This window comes from Mauremys mutica, unplaced genomic scaffold, assembly GCF_020497125.1.
Source record: "Mauremys mutica isolate MM-2020 ecotype Southern unplaced genomic scaffold, ASM2049712v1 Super-Scaffold_100186, whole genome shotgun sequence".
Classification (NCBI taxonomy): domain Eukaryota; kingdom Metazoa; phylum Chordata; order Testudines; family Geoemydidae; genus Mauremys; species Mauremys mutica.
Window position 1 is genome coordinate 985,043 of NW_025423282.1, and position 7,363 is coordinate 992,405.

Sequence of the window (7,363 nt, forward strand, 5' to 3'; positions counted from 1 at the left end):
CAATGGCTTAATTTTCCGAGCTCCTACTGGCCTGTCCCTGCGGTTGTAGGAGCAGCAGTGATTTCTATGCTCAGAAGGTCTGTTATACTTCCCCCGCTCCCACTTTTGTCTCCTCTCCCTCTCTGAATGCCTGTGAAGTGGCTTTTCCCCTCCCGCTCCCCCCTGGAATGCTGGTGGGATGAATGGGCTAGTTGAAGAGCAGAAGAGCTCCCAGGTAGACAAGGTGTCTGGGACGCTAATTAGGCAGCACTCACACACCCAGAGCATGGACACTGCCCAAGGTGGAGTGTGACCAACCAGATGCAGCCAAGTCATCTCTAGTCGCAGGCCATGAGGTGCAGGTCCTTAAAAGGGGAAGGGGCCCTGTGCTCAGGAGAGCACTCACAAGCTTGTACCTCCAGTGAAGGCCCTTTGCCCGGACCGCCTGGCCAGTGGTTCTCTGCGTTGTATTTCATTGTGCCTCAGGAAGACTTACCTTCATCGCACCGTCCATAGCTGCCCTGTGGGACACTTACTTTGCAGAATCCTGACATCTCCAGTGCCGTGCCTGTCCTGGGAGCGTGAGTATGCGAGTGTGAGTGCGACACCCCCTCCACCCCACTTCTTCTTTTGAGCTTAGCTGTCAGTATAATAAACGTGCTGCTTTCTGCCAAACTCTGGTGTGTCATTAGTTCTCCCTACACTGACTAGCTGGCCCAATTTTGGGTAACACCTGCGATAAACTCAACCCCTGCAGGACAGAGGGTGGTGAAATGAGCTGAGAAAAAAGCCTTGGCATCAGCAGGGGAAAGCTAGAGGACCTTGGCCAGTCACCTTTTGAAGCCTTGTGGCTTGGCTTCCTCTGAACTTGGAGATTGGCCTATGGCGGCCGGCTCTTCCTGCTGGCCTCCTCTGTGTGACTTGCCAAAGGAGGGAGTGAGGCAGGAATGGGGAAAAAGAGGAAAGTCAAGCTAAGGAAGGCAGGGCAGAAGCTAAGCACCTCAGTGCGGCTAAGTGGGGTTAGTAGAGCGTCACCAGTCGTTCTGCAAAGCCTGGGGAGGTGCGGTTGGCTGCTGGGAGGTAGAATCCTGTGCCTGCCTCTTGGCTTCCCAGGGATGGCTACTTGCAGCCCAGGAGAAGGACAGTTCTGGGTGAAAGGAAGACAAGCAAAGCTCTGGGAGGAAATTTGGGTGTGGGGTGCTGGCTCTGCGCTGGGGGAGGGGGTTGGGGTGCAGGAGGGGTGGCACTTACCCTGGGCACTGCAGCTCCCAAAGTGACCGGTACACACAACCCTGCGGCAGCAGTTCCTAGGTGGGCCGTGCCAGGGGGTCTCTGTGCACCGCTGCCTGCAGGCGCCGCCCCCAGAGCTCCCATTGGCTGCAGTTCCTGGCCAATGGCCGCTGCAGAGTTGGTACTTGGAGCAGGAGCAATGAATGGAGACACTCCCCCCGCCCCGGGGATGCTGGGAAATGCCGTCCATTTCTGGGAGTGGCACGGAGGGACGGAGGCAGAGTGGGGAGGGAGCCACCTTAGTGCTGCTGGCACATCTCTGCACACCTATGGTGGGAGGGGAGCAGAGGGCCTCCATGTGCTGCCTGGGGTAGGGGCAGAGCACAGAGCTGCCTCCCCTCGCGGGTCTATTACAGGAGTGGGTGGGTGGGGTCTTTTGGCCTGCAAGGTGCAGCAGGTCGGACTAGACGATCACACTGGTACCTTCTGACCTTAAAGGCTCTGAGTCTAAAAGGGAGAGGGAAGTAAAGGAAGTTTTTAAAAAAAATAAACCAAACATTGTAATACCAGGATGACTTCAACAGCTCATTGTACAGTCCTTCCCCTTTCTTCCTCCATTGTGTGTTGAATGACCTGCAGGATATTGATTCTCTCGTTCCATTGCTAAACTGATAAAATGTGACTGAAATTAAACCAATTCCCAGGGGAGAAAACATCATATCTCTGCATTGGCTGGGAATCAAACCCTGGTCCACTGCTTGGAAGGCAGCTATGCTCACCACTATACCACCAATGCATCTGGCAAAAATGCCACTTATGCTTGTCCAATGAGGCTAGACCAGCATTGAGGAGATTTTCTGCCTGTTAAAATGTACTGGATTCTCATCACTAAAAAAAAACCACCTCCATTTTCACTTGGGTTTGAACCATCAGCCTTTCAATTAGCCACCAAAGTTGTTAATCACAGGGTATGTCTACACTACGGGATTATTCCAATTTTACAGAAACCAGTTTTTGGAAACAGATTGTATAAAGTCGAGTGCACGCGGCCCCACTAAGCACATTAATTCGGCGGTGTGCATCCATGTACTGAGGCTAGCGTCAATTTCTGGAGTGTTGCACTGTGGGTAGCTATCCCATAGCTATCCCATAGTTTCTGCAGTCTCTCCCGCCCATTGGAATTCTGGATTGAGATCCCAACGCCTGATGGGGCAAAAACAGTGTCGTGGGTGATGCTGGGTAAATGTCGTCAGTCAATCCTCCTTCTGTGAAAGCAATGGCAGACAATCATTTTGCGCCCTTTTCCCTGGATTGCCCAGGCACACGCCATAGCATGGCAACCATGGAGCCCGTTCAACCTTTTTTCACTATCACCATATGTCTACTTGATGGTGCTGACAGACGCGGTACTGCAGCGCTACACAGCAGCATCCCCTTGCCTTTTGCAAGTTGGGAATGGTTGGGTCATTACACTAATTGAATCTATTTCCCTATGTTAAGTTCTCCTCACACCTTCTATAGGCCATCTTAATTATCACTTCAAAAAGTTTTTTTTCCTCCTGCTAATGATTGCTCATCTCAATTGATTAGACTTTTCCTGTTGTTATGCATACTTCCACCTTTTCATGTTCTCTGTATGTATAAATATCTCCTGTCTGTATGTTCCATTCTATGCATCCGAAGAAGTGAGCTGTAGCTCACGAAAGCTCATGCTAAAATAAATTTGTTAGTCTTTAAGGTGCCACAAGTACTCCTGTTCTTTTAGCAAAGATGGTTACCAGCCATACTGTCCCGTCTGCTGCTTTGCAACTTGACAATGACAATTGCCAGTTATACTGTACCGTTTGTTGCTGTCATGGGTGCTCCTGTCTGGCCTCGGTGAGGTCGGCCAGGGGCACCTGGGCAAAAATGGGAATGACTCCTCAGGTCATTCCCTTCCTTAAGTTTTGTCTAAAGGGAGAGTCAGTCCTGTCTGGACTATCGGGCAAGCCTGCTAAAGAACCAGAGAGGCAAACAGCCGCTCTGGGTCAGAGCCTCAGACACCCCACAGAAATGATGAGCTGCATACCATTCTAGGGGGTGCCCCTGCAACAACCACACCCATTGCTTCCCTCCTCCCCCACCCCTCCTGGGCTACCATGGCAGTTATCCCCCCATTTGTGTGATGAAGTAATAAAGAATGCAGGAATTTGAAACAACACTGACTTTATTGCCTCTGCAAGTAGAGCTCAAAGGCGGGAGGGGAGGGCAGCCTCCAGCTGCTATGATATTGCAGGCAGGACTGAATCTCCATTAGACAAAGCTTAAAGAAGAGAATGACCTGGGAGTCTTTCCCGTTTTTGCCCAGGTGCCCCTGGGTGACCTCACCGAGGCCAGCCAGGAGCTCTCACAGGATGACGATGACACATACCAGTCCTACTGTACCGTCTGCCGTCTGGAAGGGAAGGGAAGGGAAGGGAAGGGTATGCTGCTGTGTAGCGCTGCAGCACCGCGTCTGACAGCAACATCAAGTAGACATACGGTGACAGTGAAAAAAGGCAAGAAATGATTTTTTCCCCTTTGCTTTCACAGGAGGAGGGAGGGGGGAACGACATATACCCTGAACCACCCGCAACAATGTTTTTTACCCTTCAGGCTTTGGGAACTCAGCCAAGAATTGAAATGGTTTTCGGAGAGTGCGGGAACTGTGGGATAGCTACAGACGTCAGTCGCCCCTCCCTCCATGAGCATCCATTTCATTCTTTGGCTTTCTGGTAAGCTTATCTCAGCTCCTTAAGTTTCAGCACTGTGTTGAGTCCCTCTTGTGGCCTCTGTCCATCATAGCCTAGGGGATTTTTTCAAATGCTTTGGCATTTCATCTATTGGAACGGAGTTCTGATAGAACAGATTCATCTCCCCATACAGAGATCAGTTTCAGTATCTCCCATATCGTCCATGTTGGAGCTCTTTTTTGATTCTGGGACTGCATGGTCACCTGTGCTGATCGGTGCTCCACGCTGGGCAAACAGGAAATGAAATTCAAAAGTTCGCAGGGCTTTTCCTGTCAACCTGGCCAGTGCATGGGCGCCAACTTATATGGGCTCCTGGGGCTTTAGCCCCAGGAATATTCACAGTCAGGGGCTCTGCTCCACCAATATTTGGAGCTAGGTTTCTCCCCTGCTTGGAGCACCCCGCCCCCGCCGCCGCCTCTCACCCCCCCGCCGCCGCTGCCGCCGCCGCCAGGGCTGGAGCTTCCCCCCCTCCACCCCGGAGCTTCCCTGCCTGAACGTAAAGAGTGTGCAGCGCGCGTCTCTCTCCCTTGCTGCTGCTGCCGCTGCCGCCTAAGGGCTACAGCATAAGAGCAGTGCTAGCTGCTCTAGCACCTCAGGAGGGGAGGGGACCCTGCCGTTTTTGGCAGCCCTCTCCTCCCGCTACCTGGAGGAGACACGAAGGGGACTTCCGGCCAGGAGACGGACATCACTCACCTTAGCAGCTGCTGGGGCTTCTGTGAGTGTTTGCCCTGCAGACAGTCTGCTCCGAGGGAGAGGAGGCTCCCCAAAGTCCTGCCTGGCTTGGTGGGGAGCAGTTCCAGAGCAGCGCCCAGGGACTCCGTGACACCCGGTACCCACCACAGGGGAGGCGAGTGGGCTTTCTGGACCTGAGAGAGTCCCTAGGAGCATGTGCAGTGACTGTGGTGCAGAGTGAGTGTGCTGCGGGGAGCGGGGGGAGGAGGGGTCCCTCCCCTGGAGCTTGTGGCTGCCGGTAACGGGGGCGGGGCAGGAGTCCTCTCTGGCCATAGCCCTGGGGCAGCCTGTCTGCATCCCAAGTTCCTTATCCCCAGCCCTGCCCCACCCCAGTCCCTGCACCCCCAGCACCCCAGCCCTGAGCACCCTCCTGCACTGTGAACCCCTCATCCACAGCCCAACCCCAGAGCCCTCACCTGAGGGGAAAAACATGCAACTTAAATTTGGTGGTCAGTTTGGAGTATCATTTTGTTTAGCATGATACTTGACTATTTTACACCCCTTTAAAGTATATAACTAGTCGTATACAGGTGTTACAAAGTGGGAATGTTCTTCTCTGAATACTGTGTGGGTGCCTCAGTTTCCCCTGTGCATTTCTCAAGGATCTAGATGGTGGGATAAGGGGGTGTGATTGTTGCAGAGCCCTAGAGGGACAGTGTGAGCTGTCTGCACAGAGAATGGCCGCAACCCTGACTCCTGGTAACTGATGGCCTGGGCCACTCTCCTGCAAGGTGCCAACTGAAGGTGTTGGAGAACAAAGAGATCAGGTGGCCTCCTAATGCCTGGAAAAGAGACAAAGGCCAGAGGAGGGAGTGTCAGTGCCTGTGCGGACTTCCGGGAAGCGCATGGTGTGGAAGGGGATGCTGGGATGCTTTGGAACAACTCCATACAAAGCCAGTCAGGACTCTGGGGGAGCCTCCTCTCTCGGAGCAGACTGTCTCCAGGGCAAGAAGCTTACACCTGCCTGGGTCTGACCTCGGAGCATTCAGCCCTTCCACACCGTGCGCTTTCCGCAGCGAGTCTGCCCAGGCAGGTCCTGGGGCAGCCAGAGGTCCCTGCACCCCCAACTCCGCAGTCAGACATGACTCTCAGCCAGACAGTAAAACAGAAGGTTTATTAGATGACAGGAACACAGTTTAAACAGAGCTTGTTGGTACAGAAAACAGGACCCCTCAGTCAGGCCCATCTTGTGGGGTGGGGAGCCCAGAACCAAGTTCTGGGTCTCTCCCCATTTCCCCAGCCAGCACCAAACTGACACTCCCTCCTCTGGCCTCTGTGTCTCTTCTGGACAAGGAGGCCACCTGATCTCTTTGTCCCCCAACACCTTCAGTTGGCATCTTGCAGGGGAAACTGAGGCACCCACACAGTATTCAGAGAAAACATTAAGAACATTCCCACTTCATCACAACAGGTGCAACAAAATATAATACTGTATATTGAAGTAGGCAAGTGCTGCTTCTGACTTTCCACTTTTAATTGACCCTTGTAATCTTGTGGCGCTGACGCGTTGTAGCTTCATTTTATATCGGCTTACAGGGTGAGAGCGGGGGGGAGACCACCATTTTGGGCCCCACCAAAAATTATACAAACCTGCCGCCTATGGGCCAGTGCATCCGAGTTCAGATTGCTGTCCAGAGCGGTCACAATGGTGCACTGTGGGATAGCGCCCGGATGCCAATACCATCGAATTGCGGGCACACTAACCCTAATCCGACATGGCAATACCGATTTCAGCGCTACTCCCCTCGTCGGGGAGGAGTACAGATACCGGTATTAAGAGCCCTTTATATCGATATAAAGGGCTTCGTTGTGTGGATGGGTGCAAGGTTAATGCGATTTAACACTGCTAAATTCGATATAAACTCGTCGTGTTGACAATGAGGCTAATCATCTAGTGGAACAAGCTCTGCAAGGGACGTGGTTAATTCCCCATCACTGCCCTGTGTAAATCAAGACCGCAGCTCTTGCTGCAAGACACCTGGGGTGTGGGTGTCCCTGTTCCCCCTTCAGAACCTCTGGTACATGGTGCTTCCCTCCTCCCAGTTCAAGATCCCCGTCATGTGGGTGCTCCCATCCAGGATCTCTGGTGGGTGTCTCTGTCCCCCACCCCATGAACTAGCTCCAGTGTGTGGTTTCCCCTGCCTGCCCCCATCCGGGATCTGTGGGTGTCTCTGTTCCCCTTTTCAAGATCCGTGTTGCTTGGGTGCGTCCCTCCCCCCAAGTCAGACTCCCCATCGTGTGGGTGATCCCATCCCCCCCTCTAGGCTCTGAGGGGGGTGTCTGTGTAAAAAGAGACTGTGTCTCACTGTCTTACCCAGGCTACACTGCAGGGGCTATTCACAGGCACAATCCCACTACTGATCGGCACGGGAGTTTTGACCTGCTCTGTTTCTGACCTGGGCCGGTTCACCCCTCCTTAAGCAACCTGGGGGCCACAAGCTTCCCCAGGATCACCATATTGATGCTGAACTTAGTGCGGACACCTGATCAGCACAGCCCACCGCAGCCCAGAACTCCTGAGCTCAAGCGATCCGCCAGCCTCAGCTTCCTCAGGATCTGGGATCACAGGCACCAGCCACAGGGCCGAGCTAGTTACAAAATCTCCCGCTTCCAGTGTCAGGCCCAGCCTGGGAGCTCTGCACTCTGAGCGG

General features: G+C 53.4%; 1 non-coding gene across 1 annotated transcript; it reads right to left on the reverse strand.

The window, feature by feature from the left end:
* Positions 1–1,933: 1,933 nt before the first annotated feature.
* Positions 1,934–2,005, reverse strand: TRNAG-UCC. Its single transcript has one exon. It is a non-coding gene; the product is annotated as a tRNA-Gly (tRNA).
* Positions 2,006–7,363: the final 5,358 nt, after the last annotated feature.